Below are 15,846 nucleotides of genomic sequence, written 5' to 3'. Positions count from 1 at the left end.
CAGAGCACTTAAATGGGACTAATGGTCGGCTCATTTCTCCACTGTGGATATTCGATAGTGGCTGAAGATTTACAATAATAAATATATTTTTAAGCTTTGAAAAAAGGTTTAATAGGGAATAAAAATAAGATTACATAGCCAATAAAACACAGATTAATCAGAGCAAAATACTTCTGTTAAGTACAGGAACTACAGGAATACCCTGTTGTCCTTGATTTGCCTGCTTCTGGAACAAAGTCTCAACTCCATGAGTTATTGCCACTGAGTACTTATATCTTCCCTGAAGATCTTTTGGAAACACTCCTTGATTGCCAGAATCAAAAAATAAGGTGAAATTTCAAACTTTAGAAAATTTGATCAGCTCTAACAGGATAAAAATAGAACTGGAATGACATGTCCATACTAAAATGAAGAGTACTATTGATACTGTTTTGTTTGGTGTTTTTTTTTTTCTTGGTTGGAAAGGGTTGGGTTTTTTTAAATACTGTATTTTTGGTTATTTTGGGAGTTTGGCCTTTTTTTCTCCCCAAGATGATGATCTGGCTGATTTTAAAAGTTATTCCATGTGGATGGTGCTGTGAATGAGAGGAAAAGCTAGTGTGTCACTGTAAAAAAAAAATCAAAAAAACCAAACCAAACAAAAAACCCAAACAAACAAAAAACAAAACAAAACCTGCACAGCAACCAACCAACCAAACTCCAAAACAACCCCCAAAAAACCACCCACCCAAAGCAGTTCTTATATCCAGCACTGTACCATGATGCTCCTCCAAGGAACAGGTGGGAATATTGCATGTACAGCATTGCTTATGCATTTGTCATAGGCATCTTCTGTGGAAATGCTTGATTGAACCTTTGAAAGCCAAGTGTAAGATAAAAAGCAAGGAAAACACATTTTCTGAGAGATGGGAGTTTAAATTTTGCCCCCTCGGTGAAGTCAATGACAGCTGCACTGTTAAAAACCCAGGTCAGACCTGACAGCCCCAGTGCTTTAGTTTGAGGTGTTTCCAAACACACAATTCCTTGCCTCCCAGGGTACAGATGGAAAGTGTTACCAGCAAAGCACATTTTCATAGGCTTTCTGGTTCTCTTTAGCAAAAGCCTTACAAAAGTCTTCAGACAAATTAGTGCCTGAAGGTAGAGGAAGTCTTTAGGAGCACAGGAGAAGTGCTGACTCAGCCTGTTCTCCGAGCTGTGTCCAAGGGGAGCTGCTTTCCGCCTTCAGTGTTTCCACTATGGATGGTGATTCCTTCAGAATCAATTACATTGCTCTCAAATGTCTTCTTAAGTTTAATGAGTTCACTTAAACCCTGAGAGTCACTGACCAGCAAGAATGGCAGAGGCAGCCAGCAAAAGTCAAGGTATCATGCAAGGAAAGATCGTGTCAGATCAGCAGATCTCAGCTGGGATATGCTCTCCTGCAGTTTTCCTGTCTTTAGTCTCACCCCTCCTGCCCCTCACACTGCTGAGCCAGGCCATCTCTCAAGTTTGGTGATCCCCAGTTGGAGCAACTCCAGTGGTGCTCTGGTCTGTGAATTTGTCCTGACAAATACAAATATGTGGATATATAACGAATTGGGACCAACAGCATCTCAGTCACAACCTGCTTTGATTTCACCAAAAGCTCAGAGATGTTATAAGGGTGATCTGTTTGTTTACTTATTCTTAGAACTTTATTTCAAACTGGGAAGACCCTTAATTTTCAATTAATCACTGCGCAAATTCAAGTTTGGGGAAACAAAATTGATTTGAAATCACAGGAGAACCAAAAGTAGAAAAAGCCTGAAATCTCTTGTTAAATCTTGTTATGTTTTAGAAAACATAAAAAAGTCAAGAAACTTAGTTCAAGATGAACTAAGTTTTTCCAAATATGTTTGAAAATTGGTTTCCAGGTTTATATTGTTGTCTTGGTTTGAAAGACGTGTCTGCCATGGAAGGTGGGAGAAAATGTGACCCCCTTCCCTCGGAGTTATTATAACTCCGAAATCACGGGGCTGTCAGGCAAAGCTATTAGAAAAGGAGCAGCAGTTCTTTACTGTGTGTAACAAACAAACCAACAATCCAACCAACAATCCAGCCAACAATCCAGCCAATAATCCAACCACCAACCCAGCCAACAATCCAGCCACCCAGCCAAGGGCCGCAGCGGGCACAGCCCGGCCCCAGCCGCTCCCGGCCGCGGCCGCTTTCCCTCCGCTGCAGTTCCGGGCGCGGCCGCCGGGGGCGCTGCTGGCCCCGGCCGGGCGGGGGCGCTGATTCCCCCTCCAGCAGGGGGCGCTGCGGCGCGAGCTCGGCCGCGTCTCCCTCGCCGGGCGGGACGGGGCTGAGGGGGAACCGCGGAGCGGAGCTGGGAGGGCCGGGGCCAGCGGAGCCCGGAGCGCACGGGAAATGGAGCAGAAACTCTGCAGCTCCAGCAGGAGCCACGGGGTGTCTCGGCAGGCACGGGGTGTGGGGTTACAGTGCAGTGAAAACCCCTCAGAGCAGGGGCAGAGGAACGGCGTGGCCAGGCAGCGGCGGCCTGGCTCCCTAACAATATCAGAAAGGACCCAAGATATAAAGAACCCAGATAAAGAGGCTCCTCTGTCCCTAAGCTTACCGAGACTTACAGACGGTACTCAGGTAAGCACCAAAGGACCATAGGCTCATGCGCGAAGGAGAAAAGTTCAAAAGTTCAACCATGAAGAAGACCACGATCTTCAGCCTCAAGAGACCACCAGAGACCCCTGCAAGACCACCACGGCAAACCATGCATGTCCAGAAGGGCGTGGACCTATTTAGTATGGGAGGTGAGGACAGGCAGGGCCAGGGATTGACTATGCATGGAAAAGTTGTGCGATGTACTGCATATGGAACACCTTTGGGAATAAAGGTTTGGGTCAGACTAAAGATCATTGCACTTGTGCCGGGCGCTGACAATTCACACCCACTTCATAACTACCCCAAGTTGTAGAATCTATTTATTTATTCCATGTATCACTTCACCCTGAGATGGTGAGGGCCCTTTCCAGTGAGGTCGGGTGTTAATAAGGTCCCAGTGCAACAGCTGCTCTTAGGAGCACAGCCTTGCTCGTGGTTAGAAAGACGCAGGACAGGGATGGGCTCTGGTGGTGGCAGTGAATTCTCCCCGCTGTAAGCAACAGCTTGACCATCCTCTTCTGATGCCAACAACAAGCATGCGAGAGGAGCCTAGCCCAGCCCCTCACCACCCAGCCAAAATCCCAGGTATCTCTGCTGTTCCAAAGAGAAATCTCCACAGGTAAGAGAGGACCAACTGCACCCTTCGTACACCTTAGTAATTTCTATGTCTCTCTCAAGTACTGGTTGTTATTGTCTCTTAGCAACAGATGGGACAAATCCCATGAGAGAAAGAAAGAAAAGGAAAAATCCTGACCCCCAACAATTGTCTCTGCCAAATTTCCACTCAGAATGATTTTTTAATCCTGATATTAACTTATAAACACATTTAAGCAAATGTTTTAAGCAGTTGTGTAATGAGGACTGTGCATGTGCTGAAAATCAAGTATGTTCTTATATCTTTTGCTATGATAAGGAGGGAAATGCTTCATACCAAAAGTAATTGATTTTTGATAAGTAAATATCCTGAATTTCCTTAATATCATGTTGGAGGCATCTGTTTCTCTGAGAATATAGATTGTGATGGAATTAAATCTCTGTGCATAGTGGAATAGTGCTACTAATAATGAAATAACTGAGGAGGATGGTCTGGTGCTCTCTGGTTTGTAGACGCATGACTGCAGCTAAAGGGAACTGTGGCTGGGTGTGTGTCCTACTTTTCGGGCTATGATTTCATGTGGTACTTGGAATGTGCTTAAATTCTTCATATAAATGTTGAATTTTAGATGGATGACTTCAGAAAGTTGATCTTTGCCTTGAAAGTTCAGCACCTACTTGAGCACCGGGCTGATTTGAGGGCATAGACCCCAGAGATGGGATAGAGCCCAGTTAAAAAGAGTGGAGGTGGCTCTTGTGTGGAAAATAGTGGCCCATAGGAACAGGAAGAATGAAGTGTTGGAAGAGTGTTTTTTCTGTAGGATGTGCCTGAGGACAGATTTTAAAGGTGAATGTTTGAGTTGGTAGTGAGCACAGTAGAGAGCTGGGCAGTGTGGGTGCTCAGACTGCAGGATCTGCAGCTTCTCGTCTCAGGATTTTTGGCACAGAGCCATAGAAGCTGGTGCTTCTAGGGACGCCTTGGGTCAACCAGTGGTGTACCAGAGTTTTTTGGTTTCCTGCCACAGCCATTACTGTAACAACTGGATCAGAATTCCTTTCTTTAGCCAGGCTGGTGCAACACAGCATCCAGGGAAGCAATCTGTCTGGTTTTCCTGGTCATCTCTGTGACTTCTGAAACCATTTGGGAATAAATCAGTACAATATTCCATCGTTCACAAAAGCTTGAACTAAGCAGGGGGCTTACAAAAGGGAAAGGAAATAATGTCTCCTTCCCCTTTCCTGATGGATTTTGGTTATGCTGAAGGAAAGATATTTTGGTGTTGTAAATGCCTGTGCCTGTTTAGGTGACTCTGATATTCCCGTTTCTATATGGAAGGTGCTATCACAACCCATTTTTGCTTTTATCATTCTGTAATTTTCAAAGCTTACTAAATTTTGCAAACACATGGCACAAAAGAAATTTTGTATCTTTTAGCACTGTCAGACTGTCCAAAACCTCAGAGCTGTTTGAAATAAAGTAAAAAGTCCCTGAAGAATAGAGCTGATAAAGTGGGAAATGATAAGAACAGAATTTGCTTTAGCTGAGAAAAGAAAAATATATAGGGAAATAAAATTGAAATATACATACTTTAAGAATCTGGGATTTATTTCTGTTTGTTTAGAAACAGTTTCAACATTTTATTCTAATATTTTTCTTTGTCTCCTTTATGTGCACTTGAATTTTAGGAAGTAAAGAAGAAAGGGACTGACCCTGACCTGCACAGCAGAGCTGTTTTGTAATATTGATACCAGACAGCGCAAATGTAGTTTACTGGATCTGTTAATCTGCATCTGTCTAGTCCAGCTGCCCTGATGGTCTTTCAGACAAGTTTGGATCTGTTTTTCAAAGCTTTTCTGTGGCTCAGCTGTCTGGCATGGGTTTGGTGCAGGAATGGTGGGGTGAGTGCCTCTTGTTCAGGGTATCAGATTGACCCCTCCTAACCTCAAACCTTTTTAGCTCTACCAGCCACTGAAAAGTCTCCAGATAATGCTGACTCTGAGTGGTACCATCTGGACTTGATTTGAATCAAAAGTCAGGATGGAAAATCCTTGGTAACTCTCAGACCCAAAGGCTGAGGCTGGAAAAACAGACCCCACCACACTTGCAAGAGGGCAACTATTCCTGGTGTGTGAGCACTGATGTCTCTCCCTCACTGGTGAGAAACCACCCACAGACTCAGAAGTGTTTTGTGTTGGGTTTTTATCCAGGGTGACCAGAAAAGCATGTGTGATCTATCCTTATGATACCAGTTGGCAGAAACAGAATTATATGTGTTTAGCAAACGATGTATTTTGAAATTAAGCTTAATGTATTTTTAAAAACTCTGCTTGTTTTTTTATTATTAAAATTAACAATAAGAGCATGTACTAATTTTCTTTAACTATTGCCTTTTTGAAGACTTCTCTTTGAGGGTACAGGTGGCTGGAGTTTATAGTTTAGCTCTGTTAGTTAAGATAAAATAAAAGGGTTTGGTTAGAACCTGAACAACAATATTACAGGACTGCATGAATTAATTATTCCAAAGAGGAGAATTTTCCTTAAGAGTTGGTTTCCTCAGTGGCTAAGAAAGAAGTGTTAACCAATGTTTGCAGCAAGTTGGGTCTTGTGTGTTCACTGCTAACATTGGCAGGTTTCTGGGCACTGTGTATAGATGGTCATGTGTAGAGATGGGTGAACCTCAACAGGTTTTGGAGGTTCAGTTCTAATTATTATGAGCACCTGAATGGTTAATGCTTATCTGAAGCACAGCAAAACCTCAAAGCCAGCTGGGAGGCTCCAGGCAGAGCCTCCCGTGTGCCCTCAGGCTTGTACCTATGTGCAGTGCTCTCCAGACCTTCTGGGAGCATTGGAATATCTTTGATAAGGCTCTGTGGAGCACGGGAGAAGCACGACGTCTTTGGTGAGGATGTTCATGGTGTGGCTGATTGACAGAGACTGTTCAAGGATGTCTCACAGCTGCGGTGTGAGCTGGAGCAGATGATGGGTCCAAAGGGACAGAAAGGGATCTCTGTAACTATTTGTTACAGGAACTCTCACAGGTAAGGGAAGTTATTAAGGAAAGGAAAATCCTGGAATTTCCTCTCCCATGCCTAGAAATGGCCTGGATTTGGGCTTTGCTGGGCTATTTTGTCATAATGTTGTGCTGCCGTAACACCAATGGCCCAGTTCAGTCTGCCTGGGCCTCTGACTTCACCCACATGGAGAAAGGACCCAATAAGTGCCCCGTGGGGGTAGTAAAGGTGCTGGGGAGTCAGGTATGGCTGTTATCTGCAAAGCTGTCTCTGCTGAGCTCTTCATTGTGTTTCTCCCCCTTAGCATCAGCAGACCATTTGAATGATACCTAATTCTGTGGGCACTCTTTGTAATACCAACCTGACCATGCTGCACCTTGTTGCAACTTCCAAAGGAGAACACAAATTCCTCCTTTTTAGAAACAAAGCTGGATTTGTGTAGCCAAATTCGGGATGCCTCTAATGTTTTCCTTTGATGCTTGTTGTTTGTGCGCATTGTGACTCATTTTCCAGCAGGAGTCAGAACCTTTGTGTGACAATGAGGTTCCCATAGTGTATTCAGTGACATCTAGCCCCACTTCCCAAACATGCAGTTAAAATGGATCATAGAGAGAGAACAGGACCATTAATCAGAGCCTTGGGAAGCAGAATGGGGAGGTTTGTGTCTGACACAGGGATGCTGCTGCCAAGCTGGGAAATAAAGTTACATTTCACAAGACTATCCTTCTTGTTGACATTCCAAGTATTATGGAAAAATATCAATGTAGTAAGCACCAGTGCTGGCATCCTTTTGTCCAGCACACAAATAATCTTGGCTGATTCCTAAGGAAAAGGCAGAAAAAGCCAAAGCCAAATATTTTTATCTTGTTTACTCTTATCTCATATTAGAAAAATTCTTCAGCATCTTTTGTGTGATGTAGGTTAAAATAACACCGCCAGAGCCAGGAAGTTTTCTGTAAACGTGAGATTATTTCAGGAGTATTATGTTATCTAAATGTAACCAAAATGTGCCTGATTTTTTTTATGAGCCCATTGTTTCTGTGCACTGCTCTTCAGAATAAATGCTACCCAAGAATTTAATAGTTCTTCCCCAAGAGGAAGACTTCTGAAAACTTTCCTGGTCATTTCATTCACTTTGGTATCTAATTCTTCCCAACCTTTTCTCAACCTGCTATCATTTTAGCTGTATCTGACATTCTAATGTAGTTCTATGGTATCCAGCTGACATTTGATCTCTGGTATGGCCAAAACTATTTCTGCTTCCCTTCTGGTTGCATTAGGGAGGTCAAGTGAGAGTCTATACCCAGCCACACCCACAAAATCTGAAGTAACCCCACAGATTGGGTTGTTTCAGGCCAGGTGCACATTGAACTGAGCAGGTGCTGGGATTCTCAAACTGCAGTAACGTTGGTGGATGTGTTGGCAAGATTGGATGAATTCTATCTCTTGAAGCAGCTTTGGTGTGGAGCAGGTTTTCCTGTGCTTTAGGGTGCTGGGAAGATGAAACAGCCGGGGTCTGTTGCACATTCTCGGATGCTTGGCGTATGGAGACCTGTCAGACATGTGCCAGTGGAGACTGCTCAGGAAGAGAGGCACTCAGGCATTTGGATAACCCGGGGTGGTGCCATGCAGGGTGACAATGGCACAGGAGGCAAGTCAGCACCCTGGGGATCCGTGACCCAGTTTGGGAACAGCGCACTTTGGGATGCCATCGGCAGAAGCACCTCATTAAGCAGACCACCAGAGAACGATGACAGCAGACTCTATATTGTCAATTCCCAGGAGGAAACACAGCTTCCACATGAAACCTCCTGGCATTTATTTATGGAAAAGTAATATCTTGACCAAGATTTTTCCATAGTACAAGTTTTCTGGGCAGTTTTCTTGTCTTCCAAGCCTAAAAGGCCTCTTGAGTGGCATCCCAGTGACTCTTTGCCCCTGGAATAAGAGCCATCTAGGAAGATTTTGCTTCCTGCTCCAGATTTGCGGTAGTAGTGCTGTGAATGAGTATCACAAATCCAAGAGCAGCTGTTGCTTAACACCACAGAACAAGACAAGGCATTGGGTTTGGTCCAGGCCTGATGTCAGTGAGGCTTGCAGGGCTTTCAGTATTGTTGAATTTGGCCTATTCTTCTTACTCGGGAACAGATTGTGCTGCTTACTTGGCCATCCTAGTCCTTCATCTTGAGCCAAATGAGTCTAAGACTATTTGTGGAATCTGAAAATGAAATCCTGGCTCTTTTTGACTCAATGGACATTTTGATGTTGACTTCCACAGAGCGGGAATTTCACCCTGAGTATCCCAGATGTCAGGAATATTTTCTGGTTTTGTGATTCTCTGTGGAAGACGTTAGATGCTGTTTTCCTTAGCTCTGTTGGGCATAAGGGACCTTCCTGGATTATTTTAGTTGGCAAATACATTTTTCCAGCGTCTGTGGCAGAAATAGCTCTGTGCATGAAGTGCCAGGCTAAGTAGCTCCTGTTAAGTAGCCCCTCTGCAATTCTGCAGTTAACACCAGCTGCTACTGCCAGACCCCTTCCGTGGGCTGTGAAATGTCCAACTTTGTGATTGCTACTGCTGTTCTACTGCCTGTTTTAAAAAAAAATAATAAATCTTGGAGATATAGTGTTTGTTTTTGGGGTAAAACAGGAATTGTGAAATCCTGGTAGCAGCACAGGTCAAGGCAAAGCTTCTGTGAGTTGAAGCAGGATAATAAGAATTTTATCTGAGAATCTTAATGGGACTAAAAAGGCCATGTCCCAGTCCTGATGTGGGCTAACACTTGACATTCCCTTTTCTCGTGTTGAACCAGGAAGCATCAGGAGTGTGGGGGTTTCAGCAGGAAGCTGCAAGGGGCTTCAGAGATTTGAAATGTTTCTGTGCTGAAATCAAGGAAGGAGGGATGCAGTCTTAGCAATAAGTAAACTGATTTTAAGTATTGTGCTGGACTTTGGGAGAGCTGGATTAATTCCTGGTATGCCTTAGGGCAATCACTGAAGACCAGAGCTTTTGTAAAGTACAAGTGACTCTGGACATCTCAGAAGTGATTTTGAGTCCCAGCTGTCATGCAAATCTGAAGGATTTAGAAACCTAAACACTCCTGAAAACCCATGAAGAAGCCTTACCTCCTTCTTACAGCACTTAAATAACTTTATGTTCTTAATTTATATACAAACCTGCCTTCTTATCCCTTAATTCCACACATCTGAACAGGATACAATCTTTGCATCTCTCATCTCACACTTGCCAGGTCCACACTAGAAAATAAAGCTGGACAAGAACACTCATCTGAAGACAAATGGTCCATGAATAGCTCATGTCTGTGTAGCTTTCCTACCCAGAACCCCAAATCAGGTCCAGAACACTTACTGAAATGAGGTCAGTGACCCAGGGGGGTGTCCTGATTTTATCAGTCTTTTGGAACTTCTGCTTGGACATCAGGGTGGTCTCTTGAATCAAGACTTCTAAGAGTCTCTGTTCTGCAGTTTTGCATCCTATTCTATCAATGTTCACCTGGAATCAAAAAATAATTATTACTGTTATTGAATTTCTTAATTTTTAGGTCGTGGTGCTCATTCCACGGGGTTTTGTGTGCCCAGTTCCCAGAGGAAATAAAAGTTTGTTTTCCATTTGGTACTATTTTGTAGCAATTAATCTTATTTTTTAAACATCAGCACCTGTCCCATGACAGCTTCCTTGCTTCCTCTCCCATTTCTGACACAGGTAATTAACTTATTAAGGCATTATTGTGTTTCATAGCTGAACTTTCTTTTGAAAATTTGTTGCAGAGGACCTACATAAATCAGTAGTTCACTCAGCAACACCATTAATGTGGGTAATAAAACAGATTTTATAAATTTGTCGCAGACCTTGAAAGTGGTGCCAAAACCTTTTAAATACACACACCACATCCACTTTTCTTCCACACACCTCTCTTGCCATGATAGTCACATTTTTGGTGTCTGTGGCAGGGTGGCTACAACACTGAGGCAGATTTTAATGCTTCATAATCTGGTAAATATACAAACCCCTAGATCTGTTGCCCAGATGGCAACCTCCTGTAAATCCTAAGTTGAGTTCTTTGAAACAAATTGTAGTCTTTAATCAAAAGACTGAAATGAATTAAGTAAAAAAAAAAAAAAAAAAAAAAAAAAAGCCTCCCAGAAAATAACCCAGCAAACAAGCCATTTTCTTGTTTTTAACAAAAAGAGTGTAAAATTGTAAGTCTCATACAAAAGTACTGTACTCTTCTTTTGCTACAGACAACAGACACCCTCTCAATCCAGGCTCATTGATTCCACCTGAAAGTATTTTTTTCATAAATAGCTGTTCCTGTGAGGAGGGAAGATACCTTTGCCAAGAGTTGTCCACACTACAGAATACCAACATAGTGGTGCTTCTTAAAATTAGGAGGCCATAACCCTAAATAAACCAGTTGTAGTATTATGGAAAGTGTGTATATTGTGGAGGGTCCTTGTGGAAAATAACTGATCAGGAAATACCTTTGCAATGAAAGTAAGAGTGCAACTTGAGGATCTGCATAGGGCCCTTTCAAGAAAGACGAGCTTCTGGAGAGAATCCACCATAGGGTCAAAAAGATGATAAGGGGTCTGGACCATCTCTCTTTTGAGGAGAGACTGGGTCTGTTTAGTCTGGAGAAAAGAGGACTGAGAGGGGATCATATGAATCCACATAAATATCTCAAAGAGGTGCCAAGGAAGGTGCCAGACCCTTTTCAGCATGCCAGTGACAGGATAAGGAGCAAGGGCCATGAACTGAAACACAGGAGGTTCCACCTTAACATGAGGAAGAAGTTCTTTACATTGATGGTGGCAGAGCACTGGAGCAGCTGCCCAGAGGGGCTGTGGAGCCTCCCTCTCTGGAAGCATCCCAAACCCTCCTGGACATGTTCCTGTGTCACCTGCCCCAGGTGCCCCTGCCTTGGAAGGGATGCTGGGCTGTGTGATCTGCACAGAAATCCAAACCTGAACTATTCTGTGACTGTGAAGAAGACATGGAGTAATACCAGCTCTGTGTGGCTGCCCTTCCTTGCCAAGCTGAACCCTTTAATTTTGCCCATCCAGACTCTCTCTGTGCCTCATTTTCAGCCTCTTGTGCAGTCAGTGATTGAGGCTGTTCTGCTGCTGTCAGGATCCTTCACAAAGCCCCGAGAGCCATGAGGAGGCTGAAGCTGTACCTTCCTTCCCCAGCCTTAGTGCCCACTTTGGAAGTGCTTCAATTCATACCTTTGTAGAGCTTAGTGTGCTGTTGCAGAGCACTTTAAAAACAGAATGTCCATCAGTTTCATGGATGGCAGGAGCAGGCCAATAAAATCTATGGCTAAATCTCAGGGAGAGCCAGTCAAAGCCTTTAATAAGAGGCATCTTGAGCTGTAATTATGGAGAGGGTTGGGACAGCCTGCAGAGGTCCCCTGAAGCTTTTTAACATCTGAATGGCTCTAGTGTTATCTCTTTCCAGTGCTCCATGCCTGTTCAGGCTTTTATGTCTTTCCACTGAACAGCCAGTTGATCATAACCAACAGGATTTTATTTTAATTTCCCAATAGAGTTTTTGTTTTTATTGAAAAAATGACTGAGACTCGAAGGATTTTCCAGCTGGAATATAAGACCTGTCAGTTGGAAATTCTGAGTAGATCTAAGTAGGCACTTCTATAATACTTTGGATGTATTACGTGGCTGGAAAGAAGTGTGAGGGTGCAAGGAAAATAGAGAGGGTAGGAGAAGAACTTAAGGAGTCTATTATGTCTATAGCTGGTTTTCATTTTTCCTTTTCCTCCCTAAAAGTAAGTTTTGTTTAGCAAAAATGGTCAAAGGTAAGTAATATTGACAATAAATTGGAATGTTCTATGACAATGGAATTTATGCTGGACCATATGATGTGCTGATGCTGTGCTGAAACTGGTACTGCCATTAAGGCAGAGGGAGATTTTGGGAAAAGCCTCTGGGACTTGATTATTCTTTTGCCTCAGTGGACATCCCCATTTTAAGGCATTGCCATAGCTGACAGCCTGCATCAGCTCAGCTCTTTTGGATGGCTGGGAAGTGAAAAAGTTGAGTTCTTCTCTTCACATCTGAGGAAAAAAAATGACCCAAACCCAAGAGTTTTGTAATAATTATCACAGTGGAATCCAAACTATGTAAAATTTTTCCAAATACTCATGTTGGTCCTGACCACTAAACTGGTTTGTTAAGTAGCCCAGACATATTTAGGTGCACCTGGAGTTTTCCTTTAGTGATTGTGCAGGTAAACAATGCAAAAATTCAGCTTTACCAGTTTTAATTGTGTGATCAAGGGCTTGTTATTAGTGTCAATATTTGGTTGAACCTGAAATGTGAAGAGAAATTGGAGATTCAAAAGCACAGATGACTGAACCTGAAGGAAATATTTGTACAGTTTGCTGTGACCTGGAATCCCTAAGCATTGCACAGCTGTAGAAAGAAATCAATTTTGGAGTCTATTATATTCAAACATGACTATAAAACACAATCTCTCAAGTGCATGTCCCAGGAATAAAGAATTCAACATTTAGGGAATGTATTAAAATGTTATTTATACCTTAATTCATCAAGCAAAAGAACTAAACTAAAAGTCTGGGCTTCGATTTTTTTCAGTTTATACTCAGGTAATAAGTTTATGATGTTTTATAAGTGGAGGGCACAGAGGCAATTTCTCTGCATGGTGGAGGAAAGGGCTGTATCTTGCCCTGTGCCTGGTACCCTGGGTCTTTTGTTGCAGCTGGGGCCTCTGACTGAAAGTTGTTCTCTTCCATACCCAGGACAAAGCTAAAAATAATTGTACTTGGATAATGGATTATGAAATAATTATAAAACATTTTAAATTATAGCAAAATCAGCATGGGTCTTGAGATTAGCTGCAATGCCAAGACCTAAACCAGCTGGAATAATCTTTAACAAAGGCCTACTTTAACTTGTTATTTCCATGGTTTAAAAATACACCTTTTCACTGCTGAGTCTTTGGGGTTGGTGGTCGTGTTGCATCCTGTTGTTAGCACCTGGAGCCATGCTGGGAAAATCCAGTTCTTGGCATGTAGAATCTAATGCTTCACATCGACCTGTCGTTGCCAAATTACATGGAAAGCATTCTCTTGCCAGGTCACTAGAAATTAGATTAATTGTAGCACAGAAACCACAGGGAGGGAGAAAAAAAGCAGTGTTGTACCTCTAAATATCACTGTACGCCTTGGTTGTACATCAGCAGAGTCAGGCTGAAGCAGACTCACCAGGCAAGCTGCACAGAAGTGTTTCCACTGCTCCACTGCTCCTTGGTGGTGGGATTCAGCATGGAAGAGATGAATGTGCTGGTTCCAGTAACCACAGGGATCATGGGGGCAGGACGATGAAAAGGGGTGTGATTGACATATATGGATTTAACCAAGTGGCTGACAGCACCATTTTCAATTTGTTTCCTTCTTCTGAAACAATTTTTGCTTAAAGCAGAGGCCATAAAGGCTTCAGCCTCTTAGAGGAGGTAAAAAAACATAACCAGGCCAAGGTTTTTGTAGAAGTGCAGAGCTGTGTTTTGCCAGGCCCTTGCTGGGGGCACAGCTGTGGAAATGTCCTTGTACCTTTGTTTTCCATGGTGCCAAGTTGCCCAGCTCTGCTGGACACTGGCATTTTCCAGAAGATCTGACCTCCATGTGGCCTTTCCAAAACCCCTGAATCTCAGCTGCCCTACAGAGCCAGGGCATTCAGCCTGGCTGCTTCAGCAAACCTTCACCACTGGGGCACAGAATCTAGGGCATAGAACAGTCATCTTTTTTTTATCCTCTCTGCTTTATGGAAAATCTAAACTCTCCTTCTGGGCCACAGCCTTCAGGCAGTTCTTACCAGAGGCAGATCATAAGACTGAACAGACAAATTTCTCTGTTGTGGAATATTTTCTCAAGCAAAGGAGAAGTCACACTTACGTGTTTCACCAGCATTAACCATTTCTTGTGTGTTAAGTGGGAAGGTTTTCAGGTGTGTTCAGCTTCACTGTCCTGAGCTTTCCCATTGATTTCCCAGGAGTAAGTTAGGTTTGTGGACTCTTCAGCAAGACAGGCTGGAGAGGTGACAGGCATGTCCCTCACCGTGTTTACAGAGCTGGGAGGCAGAGGCAGTTCTCCACCCTGGCATTCACCTGCCTGGAGACATGGAAAAGTCTTGAAGACATAAGGCAGCTCCTGTGACTTGGTTTGCTGACTGTGGAATGTTACAAAGCACTACGTTACTGCTGGACAGTGTTTTGGTATAGAAATGCACATGGCTCGTGTTCCCATTTTATAGTGTGCAGGAATTCCCGGCTATGCAAGGTCAAATTTAAGCATCTGACAGAGAGGGAATAATGAGCAAGGTATGGCAAATAATCAGTAGCTTTCCTATAGACACAGGCCCTAGCTCAGTCACATTGGACATGGAAACAGGTGTTTTGTGTGTATTCCCACAGATAAAACATCCCAAGGAGCAATGCCAGCTCACAGCAAACAAAACAAGGGGATTAAGACTATTGAGGGAAAAAAGTGCTGGGAACATAAATGAATATCCATAAATACTTGCATTTCTCCTGTGTGATGTCTGGCCATATTCCCATATGTTGTCCTTCCTGTACATTAGGATGTTAGTTTGTGTAAGAACTTGAACATTTAGCTAATCCAAGTCTTGCCTCAAATAGGGAAAGAAAAACTGTCTTTAGTCAAATTTAGCAAAGAACAATTTTGGAGTAATCTTCTATTGTTGTAGCCAATGAGTGGGACTGTTTTGAGGGCACAAAGGAGCCAAGCTTTGGATGGAAGCTCTGGTCCCAGGCTCATAGGAGCAGGCGAGCAACTACCTGTGTTATACAGGAGGAAGCTAATGGAACAAAGTAGTTCAAAGAGGATTTATTTATTTGTTTGTTTGTTTGTTTACTGGACATATTTACAGTGTGGACTGCTTGATAACACAGGCTTTATTTTACCTGTGTCTGTCTTGAAAAAAATCAAACTCCTTTCTATTGACTTTGGCCACAAGCAGTGGCTTGTGGAGCTGTGGAGCAATCTCTCTAAGGTGTTCCTCATGCAGCTATGGAAAGTCCTTCAAGGTTAGCAATTTTCAGCTGCAGAGTTACTTAAATGCTGTAGTATACCTTTAAAAAAATGGGTGGTTGTCCAAAACTGGTCAGCAAATGGCTATAGCTGAGATAGGAAGAGAGAAGGGTCTTTCAAAAAGGACAATTATAGCCTTCTCTATTTTCTGGAGAAAATATTTCCTGTTCTGTAAAAAGACAGACTGACCATTGTGCAGCATAAAGCTATTACAGAAAAAATACCTCAACAACAGCTTGGATCTGCTAGTAAATTCATGCTATCTCTTTCTATGATGTAGTGGAGAATGTTGTTCAGCAGTTTTTATCAGCACATGCTTGTCCTTTTGGGCCATCAGCCTCTGCTTCAGGAAGCTATTGGAGCATGTGCCTGATTTCCAGTACATGAAAAGACCCATTGATTTCAGCCTGCAGTATAAAACCTGAACCTATCATAATTATTAGGATGCATTCCTGAGTCCTAGACATCCACTCATCCAATGTGACCAACTCTATCACAT

Source organism: Taeniopygia guttata, chromosome 3 (assembly GCF_048771995.1).
Source record: "Taeniopygia guttata chromosome 3, bTaeGut7.mat, whole genome shotgun sequence".
Lineage (NCBI taxonomy): Eukaryota > Metazoa > Chordata > Aves > Passeriformes > Estrildidae > Taeniopygia > Taeniopygia guttata.
The sequence above is the reverse complement of the archived record's forward strand: the minus strand, read 5'-3'. Positions refer to the sequence as shown.